Here is a 12,895-nt window from a genome sequence, read left to right as displayed (position 1 = left end):
GGACTGGAGGAAGAAGCAGGGAGTTCTGGGTAAGTATGAACGTCCTTTCTTTTTTACAGGTTGATCTATATTGTGATCAGTAGTTTCTGTCCAGGGTGCTGAAAGAGTTACTGCCGATCGTTTAACTCTTTCAGCACCCTGGACAGTGACTATCCACTGACGTCGCCTAGCAACGCTCACGTAATTACACGTAGTCACCTTCTATGGGCTTTCCCGTGCCGTAATTACGGCCTGAAATAGGACATGTTCTATATTTTTCAACGGCCTGGGCACCTTCCCGTAAGCATACGGGGAGGTACCCGTGGCTGATAGAAGTCTATGGGCCCGTAATTACCCGTGATTACGGGCGTTTTTACGTCCGTGTGCATGGGGCCTTACAGTAAACAAAACCATTCTTCAGACAGTAAAAGATAGTACTAGAATAAAGAAATAGGAGTATTCCTCCAGCTCACCTTATCACGGGAATGATTTGCTGACAGCGCCCGGGTCCTCGTGTCGGCACACGAATAACATAGACAGAAAGGTAAAAAAAATTGATCCAGCGCTGATTTTTGTGTGTCTGTTAAAACAGGAAACTTCTTCCAAGTTTTATTCGAAATAGTTAAAAATAGTGAAGAATATATACACGAATATTTCCAGAGTATAACGGGTGGTTTAGTGGTATGAAGCGGTGAAGTAAAAGATAGTAGGCTATTTTTCCCATAATAAAACAGGTAAATATTTATCTATATTCTCCAAAGCAAAAAAGACTCACAGAGTTTTTTTTACATGTTTTTTGACGCGGAAACCACGTTGAAAAACGCGCCAAAAAACGGCCAAAAATGCGTCCCATTGATTTCAATGGGAGGCAGAGGCGTTTTTTTCCGTCTCGCGGAAAAAAGAAGCGACATGCCCTATCTTCGGACGTTTACGTCTCTGACCTCCCATTGACATCAATGGAAGGCAGAGAAAGCATTTATTGCTGCGTTTTTTGCCAACGGCGCTCAATGGCCGCGGGCGAAAAATACAGCGAAAAACGGCGTGCAGGCAAAGCAAAATCTGCCTCAGAATTCCAAACGGAATCCAGATTTTTTTAACCCATTAAATTCTGTGGTCAATAGCAATTGTGGCATTTAAATAACTAAAAGCAGCAGTGCAACCCCTGCGGCGCGATCGGGGGGGGTGCCATTGGTTGGAGGCCCTTGGATCCGCCATCTTTGTACTCCCATGAAGCCTTGCCTCCAGCAGGGCTTCATAAGACACTGTTAGTATCACAATATACTGCAATACATTAGTATTGTGCAAGATATCCAGCTAAATCGCTGGTTCAAGTCCCCTAGGGGGACGAGTAAAAAAACAATCAAATAAAGGTTTTTTTAATAAATAAAAAAAAATAACTAAAAGTTAAAAATAAAAACGTTTCCTATTTTCTCTCAAGCACAATGTAATTTTTTTTTTAACATAACTGGTATTGACACGTGCGTAAAAGTCTAAACTATTACAATATATCATTATTTAGTCCGCATGGTGAACGCCATAAAATATAAAAAATGAAAACCGTCAGAATTGCTGTTTTGTGGTCTGTTCCTCTCCCCTAACAAAATGAAATAAAAAGTGATCAAAAAGTCTCATGTATGCCATAATGGTACCAATAGAACTACAGCTCGCCTCGCAAAAAAATAAACCCTCTTACTGCTAAATTGACGGAAAAATAAAAAAGTTATGGCTCCCAGAACGTGGCGGCAAAACTCTAATTTTATTTTTAACAATCAGTTTTTTCCTTGTAAAAGTAGTAAAACATAAAAAACTATATATAAATTGGTATCCCTGTAATCATATTGGCACGCAGAATAAAGTTAACATCCTGTTTTTACCACACAGTGAACGCCGTAAAAACAAAACCACCTAAAATGTTGATGAATTGCTGTTTTTTTTCTATTCCACCCCACAAATATTTGTTTTTCTAGTTTGCCACAACATTATATGTTACAATAAATGGTACTGTGAAAATCTACAACTCCTCCCGCAAAAAACAAGCCCTCATAAGGCAATATTGATTGAAAGGTTACTGCTTTTGGAAGGTGGGGAGGAAAAAACAAAAGTGAAAATTCAAAAAATGGCTGCGGTTGGAAGGGGTTAATCACTTTCACATTTCCTACCTTTTTGTTTATTTGAAGACATTTTGTATCCAAGCCAGGTTCTTAAAGGAGGGCTAATTTTTTTTTAGTTAAACAGTTAGTGTATAAGTGATTAAACATTGTTCTAATTTTTTAAATTTTTTTCACGAGTCAGGAAATATTATAAATTAGATTCTAATTTATAACATTTCCCAGTGCTGGTCACTAGATGGAGCAATTCCCAAAATTGCAGCATTGGCATGTGGTAAAGCAACAACATTGCTTTATGCTGCAAAATTTGAGAATACACACTCGCTCTAGTGAGCTCACAGAATCCCCCTCCTTTATCCTGGCTAGTGCCAGGAGAAAGGAGTGGATTGAACGGTCAAACCTCCTACCCTGTGTGTCGCCATTTTTTTTAGCTAACACACAGTGTAGTAGGTTAACATACAGTAGAAAACGCACAGTAAAATACGTACATACACAGACCTAACTTACCTGCTCCTGTCGCCGCCGCTCCCTCCGGTCCGTCCGGTCCGTCTGCGCCCTCCGCTCCAAGTGCACAAGTCCGGAAGCCGCGACCGGAAGTAGTAATCTTACTGTCCGGCCGCGGCTTCAGGTCCACAAGAAAATGGCGCCGGACGTCGCTCGGTCGAAGACCTTCAATTAGGACTGTGTGGGAGCGGCGCATGCGCCGTTCCCACACACACGGCGTACTGCATAGTGGATGGAACGGGCCCCGTTCGCATTCACTATGGGACTGTATGTGCCGTATTCCATGTCTGTATGTGTCGTTAATCGACACATACAGAGATGGAAAAAAAAAATGGCAGCCCCCATGGACAAGAAAAAGTGAAAAAATAAGAAAAAGTAAAACACAAACACACAAATAAATAATTGTTTTTTAAATAAAACACTAAAAGCAAATTGATATAAAAAAAAATAAATTGCGACACTCGGCCTTTAATAGAAGTCTGTCAGAATCACGATATACCACAATACATTAGTATTGCAGTATATAGTGCAAGCGATCTAACGATCGCTGGTTGAAGTCCCCTAGGGGGACTGTTAAAGGGGAATGGGGTAATAGCGGGGTTCACTGGTTAGTGGCACCCACTATTACTACCGCCTTTATAATCAGGGTCACTAGGGTTATGCCTAGTTCCCCTACCTTTTCCTTATACGAACGTTGATCTAATTGGTTTAGCGGCTACTCAGGGGAATAAGACCGTATAGTAAATAAAGGTAATATTTATTAACATACAGTAATAACTCATCTATAAAATCCAGTAACTAATCACAGTATAGTATAAACACGGTATCACAATCCTAATTATACCGCCACCCACTTACCTAAACATACATAGGAATACAGTTACGTTCCAACACAATACACATAAGTTACTTGTAATTCTCACACGCTCACTTTCTCTGTCCCACGCCCTCCTAATATAACATTCCCTATACACTAAGGTTTAATATGGGATAAGGAGGAACAAGGGGAATGGGTTTCTGTGTACCTGGGGATGTGCAGGTCAAGGGTCACTGCAGGGTACTTAGGGCAGCAAAGGTAAACAGGGTTCAGCAAGGGGTTAACTCAGGTCAGGGGCACCAAGGGTTACTCAGGGAAGCAAGGGTTAACTTAGTGACAGTACTCAGGGAGAGTAGGGGTTAACTCAGGGAAACAGGGGTTAACTTACTCAGGGAGAGTAGGGACAGTACTCAGGGAGAGCAAGGGGTTAACTCAGGGTTAACACAGGGACTCAGGGAAGCAAGGGTTAACGTACTCAGGGAGAGTAGGGACAGTACTCAGGGAGAGCAAGGGGTTAACTCAGGGTTAACACAGGGACTCAGGGAAGCAAAGATTAACTTACTCAGGGAGAGTAGGGACAGTACTCAGGGGGAGCAAGGGGTTAACTCAGGGGACTTCAGGGACAAAAAGGGTTAACACAGGGACTCAGGGAAGCAAGGATTACAGCAGCAGGAGACAGGGAGAGACAGGGTTAAGTGTAGCTATTGCTACACTTGATACTTAGAGTGACTCGTTGGTGGCAGGAGCCATAGCAGGAGACAGCAGCAGGTCGTTGGAGGAGAGAGACAGGACAGGAGAGGTGAGCCGATTCATGGTGGTGTGGAAGGCAGGCAGGCAGGTCCCAGCTGGTGGTGAGCTCACCTTCAGCTAGCTTCAGCTTCTGAGCGTACCGACGCAGGGCTATTTAACCCTGCCGGTATGCTCGCAGCGGGGGATAGTGGCGCTCGCCCCCGGTTAGCATGGGTCGGCATGGTGATAATGTATCACCAGTCGACTCATGAGCGCCCGCACGAGACCGTCTGTGCGCGCGGGAGACTTGAAATGGAGACAGGGTACAACTATCCCCTGTCTCCATGGTTTCCAAACAAAGCAGGGCAATGCTAATTTTCCTGCTTTGTTTACAACTGTATTCATGACCAGGGCTGTGTTGCTACAGCCCTGGCACATGATACATTATAGGTATTATACATACACACACACATTATATGTGTGTGTGTATATATATATATATATATATATATATATATATATATACATACATAAACACTATATATACAGGGACTAATAAAAAAAAGTAAAAATTAGTAAAATAAAGGGGGTTTTTTAAGTAAAAAAAAAAAATGTAAGGTTAAAAAAAAAAACCTTTTCCCATTTTTCCCCCTAGAGCATAGTAAAAAAATAAATAAATAAACATAATTGGTATTGCTGAATCCGTAAAAGTCTGAACTATTACAATATATCATTATTTAACCCGCACGGTGTACGCCGTAAAAAATGTAAATGCCAGAATTGCTCTTTCTTGATCACCTCATCTCCCACAAAAAAATTATCAAAACGTCACATGTACCCCAAAATGGTATAATTGAAAACTACAGATTATCCCGCAAAAAATAAGCCCTCATACGACTTAATCGATGGAAAAGTAAAAAAGTTATGGCTCTCAGAATTTGGCGACACAAAATAAATTTTATTTTGTTACACTTAGATTTTTACTTGTAAAAGTATTAAAATATAGAAAAAATGATATATATTTGGTATCACCATAATCGTATTGACCCACAGAATAAAGTTAACATGTTGTTTTAATTGCACAGTGAATTCTGTAAAAACTAAGCGCAAAAAACAATGGAGGAATCGTGTGTTTTTCTCATTTTCTACACCACAAATATTTTTTTCCTGTTTCTTAGTACATTATATGGCACAATAAATGATGCTACGAAAAATACAACTCGTCCCGCAAAAATCAAGCCCGCATAGGACTATATTGACGGAAAAATAAAAAAGTTATAGCTTTTGGAAGGTGGGGAGGAAAAAACGAAAATGAAAATCTGAAAAATGGCGAGGGCGGGAAGGGGGTTAAAGGAGGGCTTACCTAACCTTTTCACCTCATCCCCTGGGCATGTCAACAAAATTCCTCCCCCATATCCAGTTCACTCATAGGGTACTCCCGATCAAAAGATCTAGGATCGTGGGTAATCATTTTAGCCTTCTAAGCGAAGTATTGCAAACATTTTTGCAGGCCTCAGAATATGAGGTGCAGGAGCAATTATAATGCAATACATAATAAAACAACCTGCAGGAGACTCTGAAGCAAATCCATTATCAATCCCCCCAATACCTATAAACCAGTTATAGGGATTGAGTCATGACAACCAATCTGGCCAGTCAATCATCTTTGGAATTAACTTTCCAGAACTCTCCTTTACTTGCTTAGCTTCATCTATGTCTTACTTGACCTGCATAATGCCAAAAAGGTCTTTATAATGGCAACATGCTGGGCCAATTACTTGGCACATGTCCCCTTGAGAGGCTGTCAAATAATCTAGCACTATGGTATGTTGGTTAGCTACTAATCTTAATTGCCTAGTAAATGCAGAGGTTACATTCAAAGCATCAAAAACATAATCTGTAACATTGTCAAATCTGTCAGCTAATTTCTCTATATTTTGTGCATTCTTTACTGTTAAACATACTAATGTTAGCGATAAACTAAACTTGTCCTGCCACGGCACATGTATTGGTCACAATAATTGTGTTGCACTGTCCTAATGAGACTTTTACCACTGCGGATATAACAGATCATGCGCAGAATCTGTCTCAAACCTAAAAATACCCAGGTAACATAATAAAATACCTTAGATTGTAATTTGCAGTACTATGGCATATTTACATACATTATAATTATAAACCTCAAGCAATATAAACAATAGGGCCTCAACTAATAAAATAATGCTATCACCAACCTCAGTATTTCCCCTCAGGTTTGGGTCCCATCAGTGCGTTGACAAGTCCTGTACATCACCATCCTCCTCTTCTGTCTTTTGCACTTCACTGACCATCACCCTTAGGGTTGTGGAGTCAAAATGTACGGTAGTTTTCAGTGAGGGATTTACTATTATCCACCTCCTGGTCACTTACTTATCTTCTGCTGTAAACACTTGGATGCTGGTGACTGGTTCACTCAGGTCTTTGGCCTTTACTTTGCCTAGACGATTGTTGATGTCAGCAGGACTTGGTTTGGTCCTTCTCATCTGTCAGACTCCGTAGCTTGTTAGTGTACGTCACCGGGCTGTACACAGCACCTCATTCTGTGAGCCTGGGGTAAATTCACCCATGGGCGGATTAGTGGAGTTTTATTATGACTGCCACAAACCCTCCATATCTAAATCCTCTTCCTCCGAAAAGTTGCTTGTCTGCACGGCTGCTTAGAATTAAGACACTACCTTCAGTTCATGACAAGCATGTTGTATTGGCTGAGGCTGCGCCTGCCGCTTTTCACTAATGGAGTTCATAAGTTTGATAAGTCTTTTAGTTCATGTTTATTGGCACTTGCTGGGGACCCAACCTTTGTTAATTGATAAAATAAATGCTCATCTGGTGATAACATCATTTGCATACTCTATAAAAATTGTTCTGAGTACATCCAATAACAGTGACATGCCCTTAAAGAGGCTCTATCACCACATTATAAGTGGCCTATATTGTACATGATGTGATTGGCGCTGTAATGTAGATTGCAGAAGTGTTTTTTATTTAGAAAAACTATATTTTTTGACTGAGTTACGACCTATATTAGATTTATGCTAATGAGTTTCTCAATGGACAACTGGGCGTGTTTTACTATATGACCAAGTGTACATTGTACAGAGGAGTGTATGACGCTGACCAATCAGCGTCATACACTTCTCTCCATTAATTTACACTGCAAATAGCTATATTGCTATATCGCTTTGTGCAGCCTCATACACACACACTAACATTACTGCAGTGTACTGATAATGAATATACATTACCTCCAGCCAGGACGTGATGTGTATTCAGAATCCTGACCACTTCTGTAGCGTCTCTGTGATTTACAGCATAGCAGGCGTAGTCTTGCGAGATTACGCCGTAAACTGTCATTCACAGCGAGATCTCGCTGTTCTGTGCTGTAAATCACAGAGACTCTACAGAAGTGGTCAGGAGAATGAATACACATCACGTCCTGGCTGGAGGTAAATGAATGGAGAGAAGTGTATGACGCTGATTGGTCAGCGTCATACACTCCTCTGTACAACGCCCACTTGGTCATATAGTAAAACACGCCCAGTTGTCCATTGAGAAACTCATTAGCATAAAGCTAATATAGGTCATAACTCAGTCAAAAATTATCGTTTTTCTAAATAAAAAACACTGCTGTAATCTACATTACAGCGCCGATCACATTATGTACAAGATAGGGCACTTATAATGTGGTGACAGAGCCTCTTTAAATGAAATCAAACAAACACCTGTATATAAGAAAAACTTCTCTGTCCCACTGGTCAGGGCACCTAAAAATTGTGTAGCTACTGGGTACATTTTATTTTGCACTTAGTGTAACACTTTACAGTGGGATTTGTACCTGGATCTGAGCTAATTACCTGTAACAGCTCCTACCCACAGAAATTTCCCCAGATATTATATATTTTATCTGAGAAATGTCTCAAACCACCTTTTTTTTCCTACTCTGATTTGTATTACCTGGGAAGGTCTCTCAAGGTCTCTCCGTGGGAGGCGGATATGCTGATAAGGTTGGCACTGGTCTTCCAGGACTGTTCTGCAGGCAAATCAAACAGCTCTAAAAGAATTTAGCAGCAACAGGTGTTACAACCTGGGACATATCAATTAGATCTTACCAAACTGATCCTTGCAGTCTTGGAGGCATATGTGAAGCCACGTACCATCAATACTGCCATCAAGAGTGCCTTGGGTGCTACCAAATTACCTTCCTTATCTGTCCACATTCCATCAGAATCTGGTTCTCACACCTTTTGCTCCCAGTTGGACACTTCTGTCCTTGCCTGGTGTGTCATCTCTTGCTCTCTCAATTGGCTTACCCAATGATCCAACAAAGTTCCTACTACCCAACATCGTAGGCGATGCCAAAAGCGAACGTATAGTCAGTGTAAATGTTGGCCGGCTTAGCTTTTGCCAGGTTACAAGCCTCAGCGAGTACCTCCAGCTCTGCTTCTTCAACAGAACAAGAAGGTGTGAGTGGTCTCTGGATTATATACCTCTTGCATCATGACAGTCATGCATCCTGTCTTGTACATACTGCATATGATATAGATGAACTATTGTTCAAAGGTGGACTCTTATTTATTCTCAAAAATAAAAATTAAATATTATATACTTCTCCACACTCATCTGATAATCCAGAACACTTGAGAATCCCACCCTAACAGGTCCTATAGTGGCCTGATTAATATCACAAACCAAAGAAAATATTTTACTAAAGTCTGGCATAAAACCAACAATGCTTTTGACCTCCATTCCATCTAAATCTGTAAAGACATCTGTGAGTTACGTCAGCTCGGCCTCCTGTGCAGATTTGCTGGAGGGGAGTCGTCTACTACACAATACCTCATGTTGAGTGACCACAGAACAGCATACCCCGTGCCATATTTGCCATTCTGGAAGGATCAGGAACCTGGGTTACTCTCATACACATTTAATCTGAGTTACTTATTGGGGTCTTATACACATTTTGTAGACCTCCTAGCTCTAAGTTCATTAATTCAAAACAAATTCAAACCAAAATTGTGATGTGTCTCATCACTAGTCCCCAATTTTTGGAACCTGTGGAAGTATTGTACAGGGTTCAAAATTGAATATCCCAACATAATAAGGTTGGGCACTCACTTGTTTGGCCCCCTGTAATATACAATGGCCTAGAACAGTGACTTTCTCCTGACAAAATTAGCATTCTATGTGTACATACCTCACATCCGCTTGCTGCCAAAAACAACATATACGTTTTCAAAATTACATTTAGGCGGTCTTATTCTGACTCACAGGCCAGAAGTACGTCACTAACATACTGCAACAACTGGGTTCCGGCAGTGGCTAGGGTCCAGCCTTGCAATACTGCAGCATACTGTATTGCTTGCCTGCATGTTTAAAAACAAAAATAACAACTGTAATTCTTCATCTAGTAAAACATAGAATAATATATCTGCTAAGTCAATTACTGCGAACCAATAAACTGTGTGTGGGATCTGATCAAACAAAGTGTGGGTGTAGGGAACAGTAGGGGTCCGCACAAGTACAGAAATTTTCAAGACCCGTGTCTCACAATATCTGCATTTTAATTAATTTGAATTTTCTTCAAAACATTACATCAGATTATATCATAACATATCATATATGCAAGAAGGTAGAAAAACCGCAGCACACAAGTTATCCAGGTATCAAAAAGAGGTGTCTTTATTTCACCATAAAAAGCGACGCTTCGACCCCAGTGAGGGTGTTTTCAAGCTTGGATGCTGCGGTTTTTCTACCTTCTTGTATCTACTTTGGAGTTGGATTGGCTATGACTCGACACTGCCTGCACTGATTGAATTAGTTTTTTCCTGTTTAAATGCCCGCCTGTGGATGCTCTCTGGGACTGTGATGTGCTGCTGATCTCTTTTGGATATCATATATGCAAAGAGGGAGACTTCATACCGCCACACATTCCAGCAGTCTACATTTTGTAACTTTTATCTTTTGTTCAAACAGACTAAGCTTGTTTGTAATATTTGACTCTCTCAGCGTAATCGGGCACGGCAGCGCATGCGTAAAGATAAGACACATTCCTTTTCACAGAGGAGAGAGGTATAAACACGGGAAGGAGGTCACAACCTCCTTCCTCCTTCAGACCCATGCTTTGCTGGAAGAAATTAAAACTCCCGACTGCATTTATAACTCTAAAACCTAGACCTTACACAGTTAACTCTAATTATATAACCCCACAAACAAGGCACACCAAACAGCCAGAAACATTTACACCTTGTACTTAAATTTAGTGTGGTGTGGCAATTTTTTTTTTTTTTACATGCTCTAAAATAACTAATAATTCAATTAGTTCTGCTCAATTCCTCCTCAGTCCATGTTTTTCATTAGTCTGCTCCTCAGACTCCACACTACAAACATATTACAACACACATGTTCACATTACACACATTACCCGTCATAATCCACATCAGTCACTGCAAAATCGACGCCTGTATTCACATACCTCTCACACCAACTTACTTGTTCACTTACTCTGCCACTTTAAACCACTTTTCTGCTTTCCTTTTTACCTCAGTTAACTCCTGGTCATCTACCATACCTTGTTCATCTCTCCACAAACAACCATTTATCACATGCAAACAACCATCTTCCGGCATGCCAGCCTTCTTAAGCATTTTTTTCCCTCTTCACAGTTTGTTATAGCTTCTTGCTTACCCTATTTGTCACAATTTATTTTGGCTGTCTGCCCCCTGAGTTCCCCATTATCAGGACTTAACCGCCGAATATTATCTCCGAATATCCAACTCCTCTGTCCCAGACTCTCTGCTATAAATGCGCAGGTTGTTGATCTCCACGACTCTCTGCTATAATCGAGAAGTCTGCCTATTCGCGACTCTCTGCTATGAATGCGCAGTCTGCCTATTGGGACAGTTGTGTCACCCCCGGACACCTTTAATACCTCGCCGAGTCAGGCTTCCCCAACACTCGACTATCTCAGAGCAAACGGTCAACAGGATAACCTTTTCCTTGCCTCTAATTCTTAATGATTTCACAACAGCCAAATAACATATCAAATACTACAACAGACCTATAACAATACTACGCAACTTAGTCCAACTTAGTCCAAACAGCACATTTTCACTGTCACTTTAAAACTCTCCTCTCAACCGGCCGCTATGTCACTGCATTCCAAGGGGTGGGATCATTCACTCACTTCTCACAACTTTACACTTCTGGTAAAAATTATCTTAACAGTTTCATTGCTGGCAAAAATCCTCTCATCCTCCATACCATGAACTCAAGACACAAATTTACACATCTTCAACATTAACTCAATATAAACGTACACATCGGCAATCATTCATCACATAAAAAGTTTTAACATACTTCATACTTCTGGATAAATTACTGCATCGGAGAGATGTGACGTCATGACAGCTAATTCCAGCCCGCAATGAGTGAAAAAGGTATGTGTAAAAATAAGCATCTCACTTACCGGCCGGTTTTGATTTCACTAATGCAATGCCCGACCTCCAGTGACAGCTATCAGACGATTAATCTCCCGGGTTTCGTCACCAAAAACTTTTGACGCAATCATGGCTCAAAATATATATTAGACTGAAATTTTAGATAGGTATGTCAACCGATACCCTCCCATTGAATTTATCCAAACTAAAGGTTATATTGACATATCGGAGAGAAGGAAGACACAGAGACCATGCTGGTATACACAAATATACTCCTCTGACTTTATTGACAAAAACAATTACAATAATCTCTTTCCAAAAAGGGAGCAGCTTGATTTCTGCCAATCGTTTACAATGTTTACAATGTGACATTGATTTTGATTTAGCCAATAGCATATAATGACAATATGTTTGTCCTAAACCAATCATAGGCTTAGAAGACTTTTTAAATGTAAAACCATGATTTCCCAAAATATACCAGGTCATAAATGCTAAGAGTCAAACTGCCCCCTCCCTTACAGTAAACAAAACCGTTCATCAAGGCTAAGAGTCAGACTGCCCCATCCTTACAGTAAGCAAAAACCATTCTTCAGACAGTAAATGATAGTAGGCTCTTTTTTCCATAATAAAACGGGTAAATATTTATCTATATTCTCCATAGTAAGAAAGACTAAACATGCAGCTCAGGAGCAAAAAACATACAATTATTTCAGACAATGCTGACATGGATATATTAGTTTTAATGTAACATGACTTCTTAATTCCAAAATGGATTCTTTCAGGCTACACGATGGATTGCAAATATCCAAGATGGAGTCTACACAAAATGTAATCATTTAAATATCTTTTAATTACTTTCACAGCGCCTCAACACTTGGCGGCCACGCTCTGTTACTTAATTTGGTCTGTCACTTTGTGATTGAGTTGCTGTGGTTCCTAAGCGCTTCCGCTTTGCAATAATGCCACTCAGAGTTGATCATGGAATATCTACGAGGGAAAACAATTCACAAGCTGACTTGTTGCAACGGTGGCATCCTATTACGGTACCACTCAAATTCAGTGAGTTCTATAGAATGACCCATTCTTTCATAAACGTTTGTAATGGCAGACTGCATGGCTAGGTACTTGATGATTTTATACACCTGTGGCAATGGCACTGAATAAAACATCTGCATTTAATGATTCAGGGAAGAGTCCCAATACTTTTGTCCACATAGTGTATCTTCTCCCTTATTGCTAGTGGTAGCATTTGTATGTACCAGTACGTCCAAATGCCTTAACCC

At 40.5% G+C, this 12,895-nt stretch overlaps 1 protein-coding gene across 4 annotated transcripts in view; it reads left to right on the top strand.

The window, feature by feature from the left end:
• Nucleotides 1-12,895, top strand: part of LOC142659478 (relaxin receptor 1-like) — a 635,204-nt gene that overhangs the window by 330,890 nt on the left and 291,419 nt on the right. The window lies entirely within an intron of this gene.

The sequence above is a fragment of the Rhinoderma darwinii genome, chromosome 8 (genome assembly GCF_050947455.1).
Source record: "Rhinoderma darwinii isolate aRhiDar2 chromosome 8, aRhiDar2.hap1, whole genome shotgun sequence".
Classification (NCBI taxonomy): Eukaryota; Metazoa; Chordata; class Amphibia; order Anura; family Rhinodermatidae; genus Rhinoderma; species Rhinoderma darwinii.
Note: the sequence above shows the minus strand (reverse complement) of the source record. Positions and strands in the feature narration are given on the sequence as shown.